This window comes from Astyanax mexicanus, chromosome 13 (assembly GCF_023375975.1).
Source record: "Astyanax mexicanus isolate ESR-SI-001 chromosome 13, AstMex3_surface, whole genome shotgun sequence".
NCBI lineage: Eukaryota > Metazoa > Chordata > Actinopteri > Characiformes > Acestrorhamphidae > Astyanax > Astyanax mexicanus.
In genome coordinates, this window is record NC_064420.1 from 45,398,423 (window position 1) to 45,424,766 (window position 26,344).

A 26,344-nucleotide genomic window follows, 5' to 3' on the forward strand; every position below is an offset into this window, starting at 1 on the left:
TATAACTACTCATTGTAGTGGTAAACATTATATATCAGGATACTTATTGCAAAAAAATATACATATATATATATATATATATATATATATATATATATATATATATATTAATTAACTGGGCTGAGCCCCGGATATATTTACATAGGATGTCCTGTCCATCTGGGATTCACTATCAGACCTCACCTTGCACAAGTTTCATAAGTCACATCACCTTGCCAGTTGTCCATGCTCCAAAAGTGTATGGATAACTCATCCAGGAGGTCACCTGGCCAGGTGGTGTTCAGCCTCACCCATAAGATAACACCTCACAACTTATAACAATACAAGTGTGGGCATTCACATACATTCTCTGCTGTCTTTCGGCACATCAGTGTATATAGCAAAATCGAGTGCTTGTGGTGGACTGGTGCGTGTGGTACAGTAGTGCAGACTGTGTTAGCGTGGGAATGCTGATTGTCTTTATGTTTAGTGAAGTTAAGGACGATCTCTAAAGCTCCTTTGATCTTTTCCTCCTTTAGGGAGGTGGAAGGTCACCTTTATTCATGTGTTTCTGCTGTTGTGTGTAAACAGACGAGGCGCTGGCCTGTTCCAGATCATTCTGTCAGAGTGGAGTGAACACGAGCACGATAAGAATCTGAGAGCCATCAGAAACGCTGCTGAACTGAATCGGCTCAGATGTACAGTAATGTGGGTGTGAGGGTGTGTTATTCTCACTGATGGTCCCCCACCCACAAGGACACGCTAAGAACACAATATCCACAGAGAAAAAACAAATCAAGCTGAAGGAGATATCAAACCATTAGTACAGCAATACAGAATTACCTTAGTGATAAAAAGTAGATTAAAGTATACTAAGCATTATTATGCTATAGTGCACTACAGTGTTCTTGTAGCCACTTTATTATTAATCAGTATATTTAAAGAGTGCTAAAATGGAACAACTTTTTTTGTACTTATTATACTTTAATTACAGTATAAAAATAGTATAAAAGTCTTACTTAAATTGTGCTAAGTGTACTTAACTGTACTAAAATATAACTATTTTAAATATACTTAAGTTACATTTAAACATTTAAACTACTTCATGTATGTAACCGCATATTTTAAATATGTTTACAGTAAAATTATAATATATTTAATAATGAGTATTACAACTGTATCACTATTTATTATGCATCAGGTCTTATATATTAGAAATGTACTAAGAATCGATGTTAAATATATGTGATCTATTTACATTAGAGTACAAATCTATATGCTTCTCCTTCCTGTGTTTTGTAAGTAGCACACTTCTAGTATACTTAGTTGGGTATAAACATATATTTTAATATGCTGTACTACAATTTTTAGCATGTTACAAATTTATATAAAAAAAAATGTTATTTAACACTGTATCCTATAATTTACTTATATTTTCCTAGTTATAATTACAGAGCATTGAAATACATTTTAACTGTTATATTAATGTTATACCTATATATCTTTTTAAAATATTTTACCAATATAGAAATTTAATTTACTGTTTAAAAAGTTACATTATACATTGTACTTTCCGTGAACTACTGTAAAAGTGTTTTTTTGAAACACTTTGCTAAAAAAAATGTTGGAAATAAGTATTTTATAAATATACTAATTTACATAAATATATTTTAAGTAAGTACATAAATCGATTAGTATATTTACAGCATACTTAGACATTTCTCAATATGTTTTAAGTACAATTAAGTGTATTTAGTTTTTTCATCAGGGTTTTTTAACTGTACTTTTACTATACTATTTTATTGTATTTACTGTTAATTAATTATTTTATTTTATTTAAGAGATCAGTATGTATTATATATATATATATATATATATATATATATATATATATATATATATATATATATATATATATATATGTATATATATATATATATATATATATATATATATATATTTGTACTAACTCATAAAACCATTAGACATTAACAAAAACATGCCAATTTTAGCTCATTCCATTTGCCTACAAAGTTCCATGACCATAGACAAAGTTAAACATGAGTAAATATTGTTGTCATGGCTGGACAGGACTCAGACATGCGCCAATGCGGCTCAAATACTTTATAAAAGAAGCTGCAGCATTAAAGACGGAATAAAATAAAATAAAATAAAAGCTAATTAAAGCTAATTTCAGATTCCTATTACAAAAGAATTAAGGAATGGACAATAATAATTAATTGCTGCACCTTAATCTCCCCCCTTTCTGAAGACATACAATAAAATACTCCCTAAAGTTAACTAGTTATCCTGCAGCAGCAGCAGCAGCAGCAGCAGTTAGGTTGCTGAACTTTAGCGCTCCTGATGATGTATCGGGTGCTTGTTGAAGAGTTGTCCCAATTTCATAGGGTGTAGGATTTTACTCCTTCCCCTTAAAACTCTGCTCCAAGGGGAAGAAGAAGGGATACACTCAAAAAGAAGGGTTAAGGGTAAGTGGTAGGGCCAAAGGGTGAAATGGGATTGGGCCATAGTGTAGCGTGTAAATCAGGCTATTAATCAGGTTTAATCATATCAACTATTCATTTTAACTGATGATGGTTTAAGCTCAGTCCGGTTGCTGTGAGTGACCATCACCTGATCAACTGCAGTCAAGTGTGAACAGCTGAGATTAGCATTAGTAAAGGGGTGAGGTGTAAGGTGTGAACACGTGTGTTTGTGTGTGTGTGTGTGTGTGTGTGTGTGTGTGTGTGTGTGTGTGTGTGTTGAAGACTGTTACCTGTAAAACAGTAGATAAATTGATGGTCAGGTTAAAAAGCAGATTCTTCCACTGTCCACTCCCTCCATCAACTCACGGCAAGCCAGATCCCTGAGTGCTGACTCATCCTCACAGTTTATTCCTGACCACACACACACACACACACACACACACACACACACACTTTTCTCCAACACACATCATCGTTATTCTTTTTATTAGCCTTGTAATCATCACTGTAATAATCTATCTATCTATCCTTTCATTCTCTTTCTCTCCTCTCTCCCTTCTTTCTATCTCTCTCTCTCCTCTCTCTCTCTTCTCTCTTTTTTTACACTCTTGAGTACTCCTCTCTTTCTCTTTTTTACTCTCTCCCTCTCTCTCTCTCACACACACACATTCTCTTTCTCATACTCTCTATTATTTCTCTCTCTCTTTCTCACTCATTTTATCCCTCCCTCCTTTTCTCTATCTCTGATTATTTCTCTTTCTCTCTTGCTCTCTTTTTCTCTTTTGCTCCCTCTCTCACACACACACACTCTAAAACACACACACATATGTTTTTTTTCTCTTTCACACACTCACTTGTACTCTCTCTTTCATCCGCTTTTAATTATTTCTCTTTCTCACCCCCTTATATATATCTCTCTCTCTATTCTTTCTATCTCTCTCCCTCCTCCATATCTATCTATCTATCTATCTATCTATCTATCTATCTATCTATCTATCTATCTATCTATCTATCTATCCTTTCATTCTCTTTCTCTCCTCTCTTCCTTCTTTCATCTCTTTCTCTCTCTCTCTCTTTTCTCTCTTTCTTTACACTTGAGTACTCCTCTTTTTCTCTTTTTTTACTCTCTCCCTTTGTCTCTCTCTCTCTCTTACACACAGACACACATTCTCTTTCTCATACTCTCTATTATTTCTCTCTCTCTTTCTCACCCCTTTTATCCCTCCCTCCGTTTCTCTGTTTCTCCTTATTCCTGTTTCTCTCTCTCACACACTCTTAAACACACACACATACACATATTTTTTTATCACTTTCACACACTTACTTGTACTCTCTCTTTCAGCAGCTCTTAATTATTTCTCTCTCTATTCTTTCTACCTCTCTCCCTCTTCCATATCTATCTATCTATCTATCTATCTATCTATCTATCTATCTATCTATCTATCTATCTATCTATCTATCTATCTATCTATCTATTATCTCTCTCCTCTCTCCCCTCTTTCTATCTCTCTCACTTCTTTCTATCTCTCTCTCCCCCCTCTCACTCTTTCTCTCTCTCACTCTTTCTCTCTCTCTCTCCCCTCATTCCCTCTCTCCCTTCTCTCCTTCCCTCACTGACTCTTACACACACACACACACACACACACACACATACAGTGCTGGGGGACAGGGGTAGTGTCTCCTGAGAGATGTTCAGTGTATCATCTTACAGCTAATTTAGTTTACTGTAGAGCCCAGCACACACTACAGGTGTATGACCAGAAGTGTGGTCTGAATTTACATGAGCGTTTATGTGTGTGTGTGTGTGTGTGTGTGTGTGTGTGTGTGTTAGTGTGTGTGTGTGTAGACTGGCTGTTTCTGGTTAGGATTTGTCCAGCTTAAAGAACTGGGTCACTCCATCCACAACACGCTACACACCACAGGTGACTGTCTGAAGAGCACACACACAGAGAGAGAGAGAGAGGGGGAGGGAGAGAGAGATAGAAAGAGAGAGAAAGAGAGAGAAGGACACAGAGAGAGAGAGAGAGAGAGAGAGAGAGAGAGAGCCTTCCTCCAGATTAGACCTGTGTAATATGAATCCTGCCACCTGAATGAATGGGTTATTTTATAGTGGCGCCCCCTGCTGGCTGAACTCTATATGTTGTCTATATATTTATATGCCATTTGCACATAACACACATATGTGTATATACTGTATGTATCTAGAAAATATATATCTTAAGTTTGCATTTTTCTTCATTCACCTCATTTTGATATTTTTATATCAATCTGGCAGCTGTTCCCTAATTGTTTATTGTTTCCTAATTTTATGATTAATAGACCAATGGAAATGCTTTTATATCAAGTACGATATTATTATTTTTGCATGATAGGTTTGATATGTATATACACATATATACCATATATTACGCATTTATGTGCATGATATAATAATACACATGCGTTTAATACACCGGCACACACACATACACACACACACACACACACACAAAAAAAAAAAAGTTATATATCATATCAAACATTACGAAACTGAAAAGTGAAAATAAATGTCTTTATATATATATATATATATATATTTTAATAAACACATCAATTAGATACATTCAGATAGAGATACATGCTGAACTGTTACATTCATACTGTTCACAAAGTGCCTCAATATATCATGCACTCTTAGTTTCTATAGCAACTCTGCTTACATCATCATTATTACATCACATATTAGCATTAATCCCATTCATTAATCACAATATCAACCTGTTATAACACACACACATATATATACACACACTAACACACATACACACATACAATATACACACAGGGGAAATAATGAAAAACAATGGAAAAACCTTGTATCTCCGAAAATGTCAGCTTTCTTATCTTTCATTAAAGTAAATGAAAATGAATCTATGTAAAAATGTATGTTGAAAATGCATAAAATTGGACACTAAAGTCATTATTTTATATGGTACCTCACAGTTAGTTTGAAACACAATATATTTGAAACATTGTGGTACCACTTTAAAATAAGACTACCTTTATAAAGGGTTTATAAATGGTTTACAATAAGTTTATTAATGATTACTAATTAGGTTGTAAATGCCTTAAAAATCATTAATAATCAGTCATACAGTAATACAATAGTCAATAATCATACATAGAAATGGCAACTAAGACCTGTTGTTTGCCAAATAGTGAACCCACCTATAAGTGAAGCCATCTATATTGTTGCCGTTTCTATGTATGTGTTATAACTGATTATTAATTTTAAAGGCATTTACAGCCTAATTAGTAACCATTAATAAACAAATTGTAAACCATTTATAAACCCTTTATAAAGGCAGTCTTATTTTAAAGTGGAACCAACATTTTTATAGGTAAAATACATTTCAAATATATTGCTGAATTTCAAAATGTATTTCAAACCATTTCAGCACCTAAAATACAATTTGGTCAATTGCAATTATTTATGTATGACCATTACATATAATACATATATGTAAAATGTATTTGTATGCATTATTTCCATTTATTTATTTATTATGCTTTTTCATGTGGATGGGGCCACATTTAGATATCGACTGAATTCAAAAACAGCACAAATGGAGATACAAGGCTTTTGCACGACAGCAACAAAACATTATTTTTCTATTTTAAAGTGTCTGATCCTCTAGTAACACCTCGTCCTGATGAATAAGACACTCTGAGACGTAAACTCACACTGCATGGGGTCTCTATTTACAGCTCTTTCACTCTGTGGTAATTAGCTGAGGAAAAGCTGCAGATTAAACTGATTTAAGCTACTTTTCCCTCACTGATGCCCAGAATCAGCCCTTTTTAATGACATTTTTGTCTTGAGCATTTTTATCAATTTTTTATAATTTAAAAATGATTTCTGATGATAAATCAAATCATTGTAAAATTAGATTTGATTTAAATCCTTACTAGGCCTGTAACGATAATTATGTGATAGAGTTATTGAACAATACATTAAATAAATGACCTTAATCATTTTTTGCTGACATCGATAATGCCCATTATTTGTTTATTAGCAAATAAATCCTGTTACTGCGTATGAATCGGCGTGTCAATTTTAATTAAATAAAATTAAAAACGCCATCAAAATCGTTTTTACTTTATTTAAGTCTTGTTTATTTAGGATACTTTTTAAAAATGTCTGTATTTTTTATAATTAAAGAATCAATTAAAGGTTAAGTTTATTTTAAAAGGTTGGTGTAAAAATTAGCAATATTATGCTATTATATCATCATGATTATTATTATTATAATTATTAGTTATTAAGTGCCATAAAATGGTTTTAAATTTTATTTTTAATCATTATTTCTAGGACAATACAATATAACACAATAAAAAATATCTAGGATAATACACAACAATACACAGTCGGTGAGATAACATAATCATATAATATATAATGTATAGGCTGTATCGTCACACAAAAAAACCTTTAAAATCTCCCAAAAATGAGTTTTATAGGAGAAGCTAAAAAAAAGCATCTTTGCTTTAAACACAAATAGATGTATTTCATTTAGAATTTAATTTAAGTAATTTTGGAGCATTTCTATTGATCCATTTATCATGCCATTTAGACACAATGCCAAAAAAAATTAATTTTAATGTTAAGTTTACATTTTAAATGCCAAAACAATAGTTTTAAAAAGGTTTTTGTGTGACATTTGATTTATACACATCAATAAAACACAGGTTTAACACAAAGTCACATCCCAATCAAACACCTTACTGCTAATACTGTGTCCACTCCACAGTGCATGTCTGACAGGGTAGCATTTGTGATGGGAATTACCACAGAGCCTCACAGACCCTCACAGACCCCCGCAGACCCACAGGAATGCTGGCACTAAGGTTGGCAGGCCTCAGTGTTCACAGCTAGAATAAACAGGCATTTCTCAGCACCTTGCATGACTAAGCAAAGGGCTGAGGCCTCCAAATCCCAATAAACCATCAATAACCATTTACCTGCCATTATATCCAATACTAAAGTTTATGCAGAGGTGGGTACAGGCCCATGTATGCAGCTCTACCCACATATATATATATATGTATATATATATATATATATATATATATATATATATATATATATATATATATATATATATATATATATATATATATATATATAAAATGTATTAAACAATACATTTAAAAATGGCCTTTAATATATTTCACACATAAGCATACAGTATAAGGAATTACATGCTCATATATCTTTTTTCTATATCAGTATTAATGTCCACATGTAGGCTTTTCAGAGTATTGTAAAGATTTTTAGTGATATTTGACATATACAGCATATATAAGAGACCACTTCAAATTAAGAGACCATTTCTCCCACATACCAAATAAAATATTGTCATTTATTGAGCATTTATTATCTCCTCCACCAGTCTTACACACTGCTTTTGGATAACTTTATGCCAGTGCTGGTGCAAAAATTCAAGCAGTTCAGTTTGATGGCTTTTAATCATCCATCTTCCTCTTGATTATATTCCAGAGGTTTTCATTTTGGTAAAATCAAAGAAACTCATCGTTTTGAAGTGGTCTTTTATTTTTTACAAAGCTGTATATACTCTAAAGTTGTGTTCTTTAATTCCAGCCCAGTCCAGGTACAGTTTCTGAGATGTTCCTTGTTAAACCTGCCTGTTAATTAGGATTAATTAGATCTGTTTGAGGACCAGAACTGCCGAACGCAACCTACAATGGCCTCTTTTCCACTGCAGAATACAGGAAACGTTCTGAGCAGGGTAGGTAACCATTCTGGTGTCTTGATGACATGCAGATATGCTAATTGGCTAGCCAGGTGAAGTGTCAGTGCCTCCTTGATAGAGATTGAGTTGGCCACTAGTTCAAAAGTCATGTAGAACAAGACCCATGGGCGATGTACTAACATTGTGCATGGTAGTGATGTTGGACAAGGCCCAACATTTAGTTAGCATGCTGCGTTTTGGATGTAATTATTACAAGGATATGATTTAGAATCACAGTTGTGGCTACCTCATTTATGTTTACTGCACAATGTTTGTTTTCAAGTATTTGCATGCATATGTAGAGCAAACAGACTGAGGGATGGTAGTGGGTTAGGTAGTGGTGCGACCTTGGACAGCATTCGTGCAAAACAAGTGTGGTGGTTGCAGCGTCTTTGGTCAGCCTCCCTGCAAAGCACGAGCATTGATTGCAGCTTACTTAGTTGGCTAATGTTCAAAGTGCAAACGGTGATTGTGGCTCGCTCGGTCGGCCTCCGTGCAGAGCACGAGTGGTGATCGCAGCTCCTCGGTCGGCCTCCGTACAGAGCACAAGCAGTGATCGCATCTTCCTCCACCGGCTTCCTTGCAGGGTACAAGCAATGAATGCAGCTCCCTCTGTCAACCTTCATGCAAAGTGTAGGCAGTGATTGCAGCTTCCTTGGTTGGTGTCTTTGTAGAGCATGAGTAATTGGTGCATCTCCTCTGTCAGTCTGTGTGCAAAGTACAACCAGTGATCGTGACTCCCTCGGGCGGCCTTCGTGCAGAGCGCGAGTGGTGATCGCAGCTCCTCGGTCAGCCTCCGTGCAAAACACAAGCAGCGATCGCGTCTTCTTCCCCTGGCTTTCTTGCAGGGTACAAGCAATGAATGCAGGTCCCTCAGTCAGCCTCTATGCAAATCATAAGCAGTGACCGCAGCTCCCTTGGTTGGTGTCTGTGCATAACACGAGTAGTGATTTTGGGTCCCTCATTCAGCGTCCGGGCAACCAGTGATCATGACTCCCTTGGGCGGCCTCCGTGCAGAGTGCGAGTGGTGATCGCAGCTCCTCGGCCAGCCTCCATGAAGCGCACAATCACATCTGTCACATGATCGCATCTTCCTTTGCCAGCTTCCTTGCAGGGCACAAGCCATGAATGCAGCTTCCTCAGTCAGCCTCCATGCAAAGTGCAAACAGTGAGTGGCTCCCTTAGGCAGCCTCCGTGCAGAGCACGAGCAGTGATCATGGCTCCCTCGTTCAGCGTCCGTGCAAAGGGCAACCAATGATTGTGGCTCCCTCGGGCGGTCTCCGTGCAGAGCACGAGTGGTGATCGCAGCTCCTCGGTCAGCCTTCCTGCAGAGCACAAGCAGTGATCGTATCTCCCTTGGTTAGCGTCTTTGCAGAGGATGAGTAATTGGTGCATCTCCTCTGTCAGTGTCCGTGCAAAGTGCAAACAGTGAGTGGCTCCCTCGGGCAGCCTCCGAGCAGAACGCGAGTGGGGATCGCAGCTCCTCGGTCAGCCTCCGTGCAGAGCACAAGCAGTGATCGCATCTTTCTTTGCTGGCTTCCTTGCAGGGCACAAGCACAATGAATGCAGCTCCCTCAGTCAGCCTCCGTGCAAAGTGCAACCAGTGATCATGATTCCCTTGAGTGGCCTCCGTGCAGAGCGCAAAGTGGTGATCGCAGCTCCTCGGTCAGCCTCCATGCAACCTCATTCAGCCTCCGTGCAAAGGGCAACCAATGATTGTGGCTCCCTCGGGCGGCCTCCATGCAGAGCGCGAGTGGTGATCGCAGCTCCTCGGTCAGCCTCCATGAAGAGCACAATCAGTGATCACATCTCCCTCCACCGGCTTTCTTGCAGGGCACAAGCACAATGAATACAGCTCCCTCAGTCAGCCTCCATGCAAAGTGCAAACAGAGAGTGGCTCCCTTGGGCAGCCTCCGTGCAGAGCACAATCAGTGATCGCATCTTCCTCCACCGGCTTCCTTGCAGGGCACAAGCACAATGAATGCAGCTCCCTCAGTCAGCCTCTGTGCAAAGTGTTGTGCCAAATTCAGCACCCCCTCCAGGAAAAGCACCCCCTTTTGGAGCGTATTTCTTAGTAAAGTTAAAGCGCTTTTATCAAGAAGATGGTGGGTAGGCGCTGCCAAGAGGGGTGCTTTTCATGGTGGGGGTGCAGATTTTGGCACTACTATGGTGCCAAATTCAGCACCCCCACCAGAAAATGTACTCCCTCACTGCAGGCTGCAGGTGACATGACATTTTTTTCATTATTTTGTAGAAGTCAGCGTAGCTTAGAACAGCATCTTGGGTTTTTTCAACACCGGAACCAGCAAGGCCAGCATTGATCTTAAGTCCCTCTGCCACCCTGATCCACAAAACTTGGCCGATTTACTCTACACATGCATACACAGGCTTGGAACCAATTGGGCAGGGGACAAGAATCGAGTAGTCACAGCAAAAAGAAAAATATAAAATTAACAGGTCTAACAGGCAGGGACAGTCTTAGTAACCATTGTACCTTACAGTAGAAAAGAAGCCAACAATTCCACTTTTGCTTTATACTGTAGGGCAACTGAAGTTTTTGAACCTGGCACAAGTTACTTCTATTTAGGTATTTATTATCATTTTCATAAAAAATTAAATAGATTTATACACGATTCCTAGATTCCCAGAGTTTGGGGACTCCACACACCTCTGCATTTATGTAGGATATATATACACTATATATATACACTAACATTACCAGAGCATACACAAGTACATCGTTTTTAGTGTCTATGCCTAAACCTTAGACATAAACATTAAACATAATACACACACAATATACGTTTAAATATATATCATACTAGATACAATCTTACAACATACAGAGTACACATACACGAGTATGATTGTAATGATGACAAAGGAAACACTTGATTGTCTCATATAAGCAGTTTAAAGTTTAGCTCAAAATGTTTAGCTAGTTGCTAGCTGTTACCTTTTAGCTAACCGTTTAGCGAAAAGAGCTCTGTCCTGAGATTTGTAATACATTTTTGATCACTATTCATGAATAAAGAAAGAAAGCTACTCAGTTATTGGTGAAAATGCTTGAAAGACGTCAGACTTCAGAGGGAAAATAATTTCCAAAAAGGCCAATGGACTGCTTCAGTTAGCACGTTAGCACAAAAGCTTGATTGTGAAACAAGTTTTTCACACATTTACACTTAAGTCAACCATGCACAAAAGCAGTGATGTGATAGAATGGCAATGGGTTGAAGATGTAGAGTAGCATTGTATTGTGTCGCTGTTAGCAGCTAATCAGAGCATCCCTTTATTCCCAGGGTCCCATTTCCTTTCCCAGGGGCCACAAATTACCTCAGATCTTTATATAATTCACTATGTCTCACAGGGTCACCAAAAGTCAAATAGCTATTGGACAATAAGCAACAGACCTTTCAATAGCTAACTCAAAGCTAACGCAAGCTGAAGCTTATCGTAAAGCCTATTATAAAAACACTGAACACTTCCTTTGCTTTCAAGTTTTCAAAGAGAACCACAGGGCTCATCTTTCTATATCATTTTATTTCTATTTTTTCAATTTTGTCCTCAATTTACACGGCCAATTACCCATCCCACTCATTAGGACCCCTATCACTAGTAATCCCCCAACACCAGGAGGGTGAAGACTAGAACATGCCTCCTCTGATACATGTGAAGTCAGACTCTCCTCTTTTAGAAGTGTGCTGATGCGGTTCTGATACATCAGCTCACAGACGCAGCCTTGTGCTGATCGGCATCACCCTTTGGAGTGATGTGGAGAAAGAGAGAGCGCCATCTACTGTACCCACCCAGAGAGAGCAAGGCCAATTGTGCTCTCTCAGGGCTCTGGCAGCTGATAGCAAACTACATGAAATATACATTTTATAGTTGTTGTTGAAAGCTAGCTGTGCAGCGCCTAGCTTGCTAGTAAGCAGACTAAAGTACAGTAGCTGAATAAGTAGTTTACTGTAGTTTAAACATTTTTTAAATACACCATTTAGTGATTGTCCTGATTAACTTAGACTAGCTTTATCTGGATTTGGATGGTCTTAGATTGAAATGAAGGTGGTTGAAATGAAGCTGGTCATCCAGGTGAAGAAAACATCCTCTAAACTGATGAGCTAGCTGGTTGAGCAGATCCTTACCAGCATTGGGAATGCTGTAGTTGCATTTTGCCATACTGGTGATCCAGCTAGTCTACCAGCTTGGCAATGCTAGTCAACTAGCTTGTTTTTTTTGGTCAACCAATGTGTTCATTGCTGTTCATGCTAGTTTAACAGCTTCCTAATTACCTAACAGAGTGCAGCATCATGGGTAAAATTGTCTATACCATGGTATAATCTCAGAACAGACTGGGGAGCGCTTGGTTGAGGATTGGCCATCCTCTCAAGCACATCAAGACTATTAGCTTTAGCATGACGCTGCGTCTACTTCCACAAAAAAAAGTGTTCTCTGATTAACTTCAGCTTTAAAACCGACTACTCTATGAGTGCATGTGGAGGGCTGTGTCATACGCTGTATAAATAACATCAAGTACAAGCTATAGCTACAGGCCTACAGTATTCTGTTAGCCAGTAAGCTATCCGGAATGGCTGAGCTCTACCTCCGCTAGCCCTTCTAATACCCCTTGTCTTCTGTGTCTCTCTTTTCTTTGTCTCTCTCTCGTTTCTTCACCGCAGCAGGTGTGGCGACGGCTTGTAGTGCAGCGTTAGCTGGCGGGAGCTGTAGCCGGACATCCCAAAGCCCATGAGGCCCAGCAGCATGGCGAAGCGCGACGCCAGGGGCCGGTCCCTCTGCAGCTCACTCCGCACCGCCTGAGTCTGCAAACGTGCAATCAATCATTTAAACTTTATTTTCACTCGAGAATATATTAAAGGTTTCCCTCAATTTCAATAAAGCCGAGCATTTACAAACTAAAGCATTTAATCAGGTTAGGCTAAAATGAGGAACTTTATAAGCAAAACAATATAAACTACATGGCAATGGCATTAAATAATAATTACTTAATTCAGAAGAAATAAAATGATATAATTTAATAAAATATAATGATATAATATGAACAGTGCTCATTTATACATGTAATTTGCATAGTTGCTAAAAGTAGCTGCATTGCTATATATCTCAGAAGGGTCATTATCAGAATACTGTACCTTTTGACCTTCAAAACTTTCAAAAAATTCTATTTTGAACTACTAGCTATAATTATGTATAAGACTTCTATAGAAGTCAATTTCCGCCACTTGGAAACAAATAAGGGTCCTCCACTAAGTCATAATTATAAGATACTAAGTTATAATTATGAGACAGTAAGTTATAATCATGAGAAGTTCTGGGATAGTAAGTCATTATCATGAGATATTGAGACTATGTCATAATGTAAAGTAATATTATGACCAAATAAGGTATAATTATGAGATAGTAAGGTATAATTATTAGATAGTAAGTCCTTATCATGAGATAGTAAGGTATAATTATGAGATAGTAAGTCATTATTATAAGATAGTAAGTGATATTTATGAGATAGTAAGTTTTAATGATGTGATAGAAATACAGACCTTTGAGATGGTAGGTAAGTCATTATTATGAAATAGCAAATTATAATAATGAGAGAGTAAGTCAGAATTATGAGATAGTAAGTCATTATTATGAAATAGTAAGTTATAATTATGAGATAGTAAGTCATTATTATTAGATAATGAGTTAAAATTATGAGATAGTAAGTCAAAATTATGAGATAGTTAGTTATGAGATAGTAAATCATTATTATTAAATATAGTAGGTCATTATTATAAGATAATAAGCTATACTTATGAGATAGCAAGTTAGAATTATGAGATAGTAAGTCAAAATTATGAGATAGTTAGTTATGAGATAGTAAATCATTATTATTAAATATAGTAGGTCATTATTATAAGATAATAAGCTATACTTATGAGATAGCAAGTTAGAATTATGGGATAGTAGGTTATATTTATGAGATAGTAAGTTGTTATTATGAGATAGTTTGAAGTATGAGATAGTAAGTCAGAGACTTTCTACCAGATTTTGGACACACACTGCTGTGACGATTTATTATCCATTATAAAAACTATACAGGTTAAACACAAACAGCTCCATGTAAACAGTGTGTTTATTAGACTGTATTGTTTGTCTCCTCCTGTGATGGAAACAGATAAGCCCAGTGGTTGTGTCTGCTGGAAATAGAGTGATTTACAGTGATCTGGAGTGATTTAGAGCGAGTGTGGTGTTTGACAGGTGATCCTATTAAGGTCACCGGTTGCAGTGCAGACTCATTCACAGCTATAATAATCCTGTAATAATCACTCTAATACTGTCTCAGTGAATGTGACCGGCTGGGTGTATCAGCATGACTTAACATTATCACTGCTGCTGCTTCTTATTAGAGGAGAATTTTACATTATTTCTAAATTACTGCATTATTAATATATATTAAATGGTGGAATGGTATTTTGTAGAAAAACATTATGAACAGTTTCTCAGACAGGAATTGAAGCTTAGTCTTGGACTAAACAGCATTTTGAATGGAGAGTTCCCATTGAAAGGATAATATAGTCTAGGACTAGACTTAATCCCTGTCTGGGAAACAGATCCATAGACTTGTTTATTTACAGTGATGGTGAAACAAATATATAATTTATTATAATGTCCAGAACCACAAATAGACCAAAAAATATAGAATAAATATATATATATCTAAGTAAGTTAGATCTTATAATCTTATAATTAGTGTGATTGCAGTAATGCAATCACAGTATTGTTCTTCTTAAGTCTTATTCTTATTATTATTATTAGTGTGATTGCAGTAATGCAATCACAGTATTGTTCTTCTTAAGTCTTATTAGTGTGATTGCAGTAATGCAATCACAGTATTGTTCTTCTTAAGTCTTATTCTTATTATTAGTGTGATTGCAGTAATGCAATCACAGTATTGTTCTTCTTAAGTCTTATTCTTCTTCTTCTTATTATTATTAGTGTGATTGCAGTAATGCAATCACAGTATTGTTCTTCTTAAGTCTTATTCTTCTTCTTCTTATTATTATTATTAGTGTGATTGCAGTAATGCAATCACAGTATTGTTCTTCTTAAGTCTTATTCTTCTTCTTCTTATTATTATTATTATTATTATTATTATTATTATTATTAGTGTGATTGCAGATCACACTATTGATCTTCTTAAGTCTGTTTCTTATTATTATTATTATTAGTGTGATTGCAGTAATGCAATCACAGTATTGATCTTCTTAAGTCTTATTCTTCTTCTTCTTCTTCTTCTTATTATTATTATTATTATTCCACCTGTTTTTTGTCCGGTTAACTAGTGCCGCAGTTTTCGAAATATCGACTTCGTTCAAAAGAGAAAACGTGCGTCCATATCGGGAATGGTGGGCTTGTATACAGCTTTCCGATCGGACTTACGTTTTTCGTAAAAACTTCGTAAGTACGCGTTTTTTTGCCCATTGAAAATGAATGGGCAGAACTTTGCACGCCCGTGGACGTCGCAATTTTTGAAATACGAAGATGAAACCAATTGAGGACCTGTAGAACTTATTGAGCTCTTTCCGAAAATATGCGTTACGAAAAGTTACGTCGTACGGATTTCGTACGATTGTCGTACGAAGTGGCCCCATTGGAATGAATGGGGCAAATCGGAGGACGGCAGCTAGATCGAAGGACAGGTAGCTAGAACTCCAGTACTGTGTGTAATGGAGCAGCTATGGGATAAAACAGCATTAGGTCAAAAGTTTGGACACCCCGGCCCCCCAGTACTGTGTGTAATGGAGCCACGGGTCAAAAGTTTGGACACCCCAGAGCCCCAGCACTGTGTGTAATGGAGCCACGGGTCAAAAGTTTGGACACCCCGGCCCCCCAGTACTGTGTGTAATGGAGCCACGGGTCAAAAGTTTGGACACCCCAGAGCCCAGTACTGTGTGTAATGGAGCCACGGGTCAAAAGTTTGGACACCCCCGAACGGCCAAAGCAACCTAGCGTGCATAGCTGATTGATGTATTTGCACGTTGCGTAGCAACGTGCAAACACCATTTAATCTAATTTATGCATATAAATCACCTAGCAACCACCTAGAAACACCATAGCAACCACCACAGATACCATAGCAACACCTTAGCAACCGCCTAGCAACACCTTAGCAACCACCTAGCAACCACCTAGCAACACCTTAGCAACCTCCCCGGATACCATAGCAACACCTTAGCAACCGCCTAGCAACACCTTAGCAACCGCATAGCAACCACTTAGCAACACCTTAGCAACCACCCCGGATACCATAGCAACACCTTAGCAACCGCCTAGCAACCACCTAGCAACCACCTAGCAACCACCTAGCAACACCTTAGCAACCACCCCAGATACCATAGCAACACCTTAGCAACCGCCTAGCAACACCTTAGCAACCACCTAGCAACCACCTAGCAACACCTTAGCAACCACCCCGGATACCATAGCAACACCTTAGCAACCGCCTAGCAACAACCTAGCAACCACCTAGCAACACCTTAGCAACCACCCTGGATACCATAGCAACACCTTAGCAACCGCCTAGCAACACCCTAGCAACCACCTAGCAACCACCTAGCAACACCTTAACAACCACCCCGGATACCGTAGCAACACCTTAGCAACCGCCTAGCAACACCCTAGCAACCACCTAGCAACCACCTAGCAACACCTTAGCAACCACCCTGGATACCATAGCAACACCTTAGCAACCGCCTAGCAACACTCTAGCAACCACCTAGCAACCACCTAGCAACACCTTAGCAACCACCCCGGATACCATAGCAACACCTTAGCAACCGCCTAGCAACACCTTAGCAACCACCTAGCAACCACTTAGCAACACCTTAGCAACCACCACGGATACCATAGCAACACCTTAGCAACCGCCTAGCAACACCCTAGCAACCACCTAGCAACCACCTAGCAACACCTTAGCAACCACCCCGGATACCATAGCAACACCTTAGCAACCGCCTAGCAACACCCTAGCAACCACCTAGCAACCACCTAGCAACACCTTAGCAACCACCCCAGATACCATAGCAACACCTTAGCAACCGCCTAGCAACACCCTAGCAACCACCTAGCAACACCTTAGCAACCACCCCGGATACCATAGCAACACCTTAGCAACCGGCTAGCAACACCTTAGCAACCACCTAGCAACCACCTAGCAACACCTTAGCAACCACCCCGGATACCATAGCAACACCTTAGCAACCACCTAGCAACCACCTAGCAACAGCTTAGCAACTACCCCGGATACCATAGCAACACCTTAGCAACCGCCTAGCAACCACCTAGCAACCACCTAGCAACACCTTAGCAACCGCCTAGCAACACCCTAGCAACCACCTAGCAACCACCTAGCAACACCTTAGCAACCACCCCGGATACCATAGCAACACCTTAGCAACCGCCTAGCAACACCTTAGCAACCACCTAGCAACCACCTAGCAACACCTTAGCAACCACCCCGGATAACATAGCAACACCTTAGCAACCGCCTAGCAACACCCTAGCAACCACCTAGCAACACCTTAGCAACCACCCCGGATACCATAGCAACACCTTAGCAACACCATAGCAGATACCAGCCAGCACTGCAATCACACTCGCAGTTTCTGTAGGAACTGCAATCTAGTTATTATTATTATTCCACCTGTTTTTTGTCCGGTTAACTAGTGCCGCAGTTTTCGAAATATCGACTTCGTTCAAAAGAGAAAACGTGCGTCCATATCGGGAATGGTGGGCTTGTATACAGCTTTCCGATCGGACTTACGTTTTTCGTAAAAACTTCGTAAGTACGCGTTTTTTTGACCATTGAAAATGAATGGGCAGAACTTTGCACGCCCGTGGACGTCGCAATTTTTGAAATACTAAGATGAAACCAATTGAGGACCTGTAGAACTTATTGAGCTCTTTCCGAAAATGTGCGTTACGAAAAGTTACGTCGTACGGATTTCGTACGAATGTCGTACGAAGTGGCCCCATTGGAATGAATGGGGCCAATCGGAGGACGGCAGCTAGATCGAAGGACAGGTAGCTAGAACTCCAGTACTGTGAGTGTATGGAGCAGCTATGAGATAAATCAGCGTTAGGTCAAAAGTTTGGACACCCCGGCCCCCCCCCCCAGTACTGTGTGTAATGGAGCCATGGGTCAAAAGTTTGGACACCCCGGCCCCCCAGTACTGTGTGTAATGGAGCCACGGGTCAAAAGTTTGGACACCCCCGAACGGCCAGAGCAACCTAGCGTGCATAGCTGATTGATGTATTTGCACGTTGCGTAGCAACGTGCAAACACCATTTAATCAAATTTATGCATATAAATCACCTAGCAACCACCTAGAAACACCATAGCAACCACCCCGGATACCCTAGCAACACCTTAGCAACCGCCTAGCAACACCCTAGCAACCACCTAGCAACCACCTAGCAACACCTTAGCAACCATCCCGGATACCATAGCAACACCTTAGCAACCGCCTAGCTACACCCTAGCAACCACCTAGCAACCACCTAGCAACACCTTAGCAACCACCCCGGATACCATAGCAACACCTTAGCAACCGCCTAGCAACACCTTAGCAACCACCTAGCAAACACCTAGCAACACCTTAGCAACCACCCCGGATACCATAGCAACACCTTAGCAACCGCCTAGCAACACCTTAGCAACCACCTAGCAACCACCTAGCAACACCTTAGCAACCACCCCGGATACCATAGCAACACCTTAGCAACCGCCTAGCAACACCTTAGCAACCACCTAGCAACCACCTAGCAACACCTTAGCAACCACCCCGGATACCATAGCAACACCTTAGCAACCGCCTAGCAACACCCTAGCAACCACCTAGCAACCACCTAGCAACACCTTAGCAACCACCCCGGATACCATAGCAACACCTTAGCAACCGCCTAGCAACACCCTAGCAACCACCTAGCAACCACCTAGCAACACCTTAGCAACCACCCCGGATACCATAGCAACACCTTAGCAACCGCCTAGCAACACCCTAGCAAACACCTAGCAACCACCTAGCAACACCTTAGCAACCACCCAAGATACCATAGCAACACCTTAGCAACCGCCTAGCAACACCCTAGCAACCACCTAGCAACCACCTAGCAACACCTTAGCAACCACCCCGGATACCATAGCAACACCTTAGCAACCGCCTAGCAACACCCTAGCAACCACCTAGCAACCACCTAGCAACACCTTAGCAACCACCCTGGATACCATAGCAACACCTTAGCAACTGCCTAGCAACACCCTAGCAAACACCTAGCAACCACCTAGCAACACCTTAGCAACCACCCCGGATACCATAGCAACACCTTAGCAACCGCCTAGCAACACCCTAGCAACCACCTAGCAACCAACTAGCAACACCTTAGCAACCACCCAAGATACCATAGCAACACCTTAGCAACCGCCTAGCAACACCCTAGCAACCACCTAGCAACCACCTAGCAACACCTTAGCAACCACCCCGGATACCATAGCAACACCTTAGCAACCGCCTAGCAACACCTTAGCAACCACCTAGCAACCACCTAGCAACCACCTAGCAACACCTTAGCAACCACCCCAAATACCATAGCAACACCTTAGCAACCGCCTAGCAACACCTTAGCAACCACCCCGGATACCATAGCAACACCTTAGCAACCGCCTAGCAACACCCTAGCAACCACCTAGCAACCAACTAGCAACACCTTAGCAACCACCCAAGATACCATAGCAACACCTTAGCAACCGCCTAGCAACACCCTAGCAACCACCTAGCAACCACCTAGCAACACCTTAGCAACCACCCCGGATACCATAGCAACACCTTAGCAACCGCCTAGCAACACCTTAGCAACCACCTAGCAACCACCTAGCAACCACCTAGCAACACCTTAGCAACCACCCCAAATACCATAGCAACACCTTAGCAACCGCCTAGCAACACCTTAGCAACCGCCTAGCAACACCTTAGCAACCACCTAGTAACCACCTAGCAACACCTTAGCAAGCACCCCAGATACCATAGCAACACCTTAGCAACCGCCTATCAACACCTTAGCAACCGCCTAGCAACACCTTAGCAACCACCTAGTAACCACCTAGCAACACCTTAGCAACCACCCCGGATACCATAGCAACACCTTAGCAACACCTTAGCAGATACCAGCCAGCACTGCAATCACACTCGCAGTTTCTGCAGGAACTGCAATCTAGTTCCACCTGTTTTTTGTCCGGTTAACTAGTGCCGCAGTTTTCGAAATATCGACTTCGTTCAAAAGAGAAAACGTGCGTCCATATCGGGAATGGTGGGCTTGTATACAGCTTTCCGATCGGACTTACGTTTTTCGTAAAAACTTCGTAAGTACGCGTTTTTTTGCCCATTGAAAATGAATGGGCAGAACTTTGCACGCCCGTGGACGTCGCAATTTTTGAAATACGAAGATGAAACCAATTGAGGACCTGTAGAACTTATTGAGCTCTTTCCGAAAATATGCGTTACGAAAAGTTACGACGTACGGATTTCGTACGAATGTCGTACGAAGTGGCCCCATTGGAATGAATGGGGCCAATCGGAGGACGGCAGCTAGATCGAAGGACAGGTAGCTAGAACTCCAGTACTGTGAGTGTATGGAGCAGCTATGGGATAAATCAGCGTTAGGTCAAAAGTTTGGACACCCCGGCCCCCCCCAGTACTGTGTGTAATGGAGCCATGGGTCAAAAGTTTGGACACCCCGGCCCCCCAGTACTGTGTGTAATGGAGCCACGGGTCAAAAGTTTGGACACCCCCGAACGGCCAGAGCAACCTAGCGTGCATAGCTGATTGATGTATTTGCACGTTGCGTAGCAACGTGCAAACACCATTTAATCTAATTGATGCATATACATCACCTAGCAACCACCTAGAAACACCATAGCAACCACGCCGGATACCATAGCAACACCTTAGCAACCGCCTAGCAACACCCTAGCAACCACCTAGCAACCACCTAGCAACACCTTGGCAACCATCCCGGATACCATAGCAACACCTTAGCAACCGCCTAGCAACACCCTAGCAACCACCTAGCAACCACCTAGCAACACCTTAGCAACCACCCCAGATACCATAGCAACACCTTAGCAACCGCCTGGCAACACCTTAGCAACCACCTAGCAACCACCTAGCAACACCTTAGTAACCACCCCAGATACCATAGCAACACCTTAGCAACCGCCTAGCAACACCTTAGCAACCACCTACCAACCACTTAGCAACACCTTAGCAACCACCCCGGATACCATAGCAACACCTTAGCAACCGCCTAGCAACACCCTAGCAACCACCTAGCAACCACCTAGCAACACCTTAGCAACCACCCCGGATACCATAGCAACACCTTAGCAACCACCTAGCAACCGCCTAGCAACACCCTAGCAACCACCTAGCAACCACCTAGCAACACCTTAGCAACCACCCCGGATACCATAGCAACACCTTAGTAACCGCCTAGCAACACCCTAGCAACCACCTAGCAACCACCTAGCAACACCTTAGCAACCACCCCGGATACCATAGCAACACCTTAGCAACCGCCTAGCAACACCCTAGCAACCACCTAGCAACCACCTAGCAACACCTTAGCAACCACCCCAGATACCATAGCAACACCTTAGCAACCGCCTAGCAACACCTTAGCAACCACCTAGCAACACCTTAGCAACCACCCCGGATACCATAGCAACACCTTAGCAACCACCCCGGATACCATAGCAACACCTTAGCAACCGCCTAGCAACACCCTAGCAACCACCTAGCAACACCTTAGCAACCACCCCGGATACCATAGCAACACCTTAGCAACCGCCTAGCAACACCTTAGCAACCACCTACCAACCACTTAGCAACACCTTAGCAACCACCCCGGATACCATAGCAACACCTTAGCAACCGCCTAGCAACACCCTAGCAACCACCTAGCAACCACCTAGCAACACCTTAGCAACCACCCCGGATACCATAGCAACACCTTAGCAACCACCTAGCAACCACCTAGCAACCACCTAGCAACACCTTAGCAACCACCCCGGATACCATAGCAACACCTTAGTAACCGCCTAGCAACACCCTAGCAACCACCTAGCAACCACCTAGCAACACCTTAGCAACCACCCCGGATACCATAGCAACACCTTAGCAACCGCCTAGCAACACCCTAGCAACCACCTAGCAACCACCTAGCAACACCTTAGCAACCACCCCAGATACCATAGCAACACCTTAGCAACCGCCTAGCAACACCTTAGCAACCACCTAGCAACACCTTAGCAACCACCCCGGATACCATAGCAACACCTTAGCAACCACCCCGGATACCATAGCAACACCTTAGCAACCGCCTAGCAACACCCTAGCAACCACCTAGCAACACCTTAGCAACCACCCCGGATACCATAGCAACACCTTAGCAACCGCCTAGCAACACCCTAGCAACCACCTAGCAACACCTTAGCAACCACCCCGGATACCATAGCAACACCTTAGCAACCGCCTAGCAACACCCTAGCAACCACCTAGCAACACCTTAGCAACCACCCCGGATACCATAGCAACACCTTAGCAACCGCCTAGCAACACCCTAGCAACCACCTAGCAACACCTTAGCAACCACCCCGGATACCACAGCAACACCTTAGCAACCACCTAGCAACACCTTAGCAACCACCTAGCAACACCTTAGCAGATACCAGCCAGCACTGCAATCACACTCGCAGTTTCTGCAGGAACTGCAATCTAGTTCCACCTGTTTTTTGTCCGGTTAACTAGTGCCGCAGTTTTCGAAATATCGACTTCGTTCAAAAGAGAAAACGTGCGTCCATATCGGGAATGGTGGGCTTGTATACAGCTTTCCGATCGGACTTACGTTTTTCGTAAAAACTTCGTAAGTACGCGTTTTTTTGCCCAATGAAAATGAATGGGCAGAACTTTGCACGCCCGTGGACGTCGCAATTTTTGAAATACGAAGATGAAACCAATTGAGGACCTGTAGAACTTATTGAGCTCTTTCCGAAAATATGCGTTACGAAAAGTTACGACGTACGGATTTCGTACGAATGTCGTACGAAGTGGCCCCATTGGAATGAATGGGGCCAATCGGAGGACGGCAGCTAGATCGAAGGACAGGTAGCTAGAACTCCAGTACTGTGTGTAATGGAGCAGCTATGGGATAAATCAGCGTTAGGTCAAAAGTTTGGACACCCCGGCCCCCCCCCAGTACTGTGTGTAATGGAGCCATGGGTCAAAAGTTTGGACACCCCGGCCCCCCAGTACTGTGTGTAATGGAGCCATGGGTCAAAAGTTTGGACACCCCCGAACGGCCAGAGCAACCTAGCGTGCATAGCTGATTGATGTATTTGCAACGTGCAAACACCATTTAATCTAATTTATGCATATAAATCACCTAGCAACCACCTAGAAACACCATAGCAACCACCCGGATACCATAGCAACACCTTAGCAACCGCCTAGCAACACCCTAGCAACCACCTAGCAACCACCTAGCAACACCTTAGCAACCTTCCCGGATCACATAGCAACACCTTAGCAACCGCCTAGCAACCGCCTAGCAACCACCTAGCAACCACCTAGCAACCACCTAGCAACACCTTAGCAACCACCCCGGATACCATAGCAACACCTTAGCAACCGCCTAGCAACACCTTAGCAACCACCTAGCAACTACCTAGCAACACCTTAGCAACCACCCCGGATACCATAGCAACACCCTAGCAACCACCTAGCAACACCTTAGCAACCACCCCAGATACCATAGCAACACCTTAGCAACCGCCTAGCAACACCCTAGCAACCACCTAGCAACCACCTAGCAACACCTTAGCAACCACCCCGGATACCATAGCAACACCTTAGCAACCGCCTAGCAACACCCTAGCAACCACCTAGCAACCACCTAGCAACACCTTAGCAACCACCCCGGATACCATAGCAACACCTTAGCAACCGCCTAGCAACACCCTAGCAACCACCTAGCAACCACCTAGCAACACCTTAGCAACCACCCTGGATACCATAGCAACACCTTAGCAACCGCCTAGCAACACCCTAGCAACCACCTAGCAACCACCTAGCAACACCTTAGCAACCTTCCCGGATCACATAGCAACACCTTAGCAACCGCCTAGCAACCGCCTAGCAACACCCTAGCAACCACCTAGCAACCACCTAGCAACACCTTAGCAACCACCCCGGATACCATAGCAACACCTTAGCAACCGCCTAGCAACACCCTAGCAACCACCTAGCAACCACCTAGCAACACCTTAGCAACCACCCCGGATACCATAGCAACACCTTAGCAACCACCTAGCAACACCCTAGCAACCACCTAGCAACCACCTAGCAACACCTTAGCAACCACCCCGGATACCATAGCAACACCTTAGCAACCGCCTAGCAACACCCTAGCAACCACCTAGCAACACCTTAGCAACCACCCCGGATACCATAGCAACACCTTAGCAACCGGATAGCAACACCTTAGCAACCACCTGGCAACCACCTAGCAACACCTTAGCAACCACCCCGGATACCATAGCAACACCTTAGCAACCGCCTAGCAACACCCTAGCAACCACCTAGCAACCACCTAGCAACACCTTAGCAACCACCCCGGATACCATAGCAACACCTTAGCAACCGCCTAGCAACACCCTAGCAACCACCTAGCAACACCTTAGCAACCACCCCGGATACTATAGCAACACCTTAGCAACCGCCTAGCAACACCCTAGCAACCACCTAGCAACCACCTAGCAACACCTTAGCAACCACCCTGGATACCATAGCAACACCTTAGCAACCGCCTAGCAACACCCTAGCAACCACCTAGCAACCACCTAGCAACACCTTAGCAACCACCCCGGATACCATAGCAACACCTTAGCAACCACCTAGCAACCACCTAGCAACACCTTAGCAACCACCCCGGATACCATAGCAACACCTTAGCAACCGCCTAGCAACACCCTAGCAACCACCTAGCAACCACCTAGCAACACCTTAGCAACCACCCCGGATACCATAGCAACACCTTAGCAACCGCCTAGCAACACCCTAGCAACCACCTAGCAACCACCTAGCAACACCTTAGCAACCACCCCGGATACCATAGCAACACCTTAGCAACCGCCTAGCAACACCCTAGCAACCACCTAGCAACCACCTAGCAACACCTTAGCAACCACCCCGGATACCATAGCAACACCTTAGCAACCACCTAGAAACACCCTAGCAACCACCTAGCAACACCTTAGCAACCACCCCGGATACCATAGCAACACCTTAGCAACCGCCTAGCAACACCCTAGCAACCACCTAGCAACCACCTAGCAACACCTTAGCAACCACCCCGGATACCATAGCAACACCTTAGCAACCGCCTAGCAACACCTTAGCAACCACCTAGCAACCACCTAGCAACACCTTAGCAACCACCCCGGATACCATAGCAACACCCTAGTAACCACCTAGCAACACCCTAGCAACCACCTAGCAACCACCTAGCAACACCTTAGCAACCACCCCGGATACCATAGCAACACCTTAGCAACCGCCTAGCAACACCCTAGCAACCACCTAGCAACCACTTAGCAACACCTTAGCAACCACCCCGGATACCATAGCAACACCTTAGCAACCGCCTAGCAACACCTTAGCAACCACCTAGCAACCACCTAGCAACACCTTAGCAACCACCCCGGATACCATAGCAACACCTTAGCAACCGCCTAGCAACACCTTAGCAACCACCTAGCAACCACTTAGCAACACCTTAGCAACCACCCTGAATACCATAGCAACACCTTAGCAACCGCCTAGCAACACCCTAGCAACCACCTAGCAACCACCTAGCAACACCTTAGCAACCACCCCGGATACCATAGCAACACCTTAGCAACCGCCTAGCAACACCCTAGCAACCACCTAGCAACCACTTAGCAACACCTTAGCAACCACCCCGGATACCATAGCAACA

The 26,344-nt window shown here is 42.5% G+C and overlaps 1 long non-coding RNA gene across 1 annotated transcript in view; it reads right to left on the reverse strand.

Annotated features, from left to right (window-relative positions):
* Window positions 1-12,546: 12,546 nt before the first annotated feature.
* Window positions 12,547-26,344, reverse strand: part of LOC125780644 (uncharacterized) — a 66,270-nt gene continuing 52,472 nt past the window's right edge. The window contains exon 2 of the long non-coding RNA XR_007423902.1: window positions 12,547-13,074. This is a non-coding gene — a long non-coding RNA (uncharacterized LOC125780644). The remainder of the gene's footprint in view (window positions 13,075-26,344) is intronic.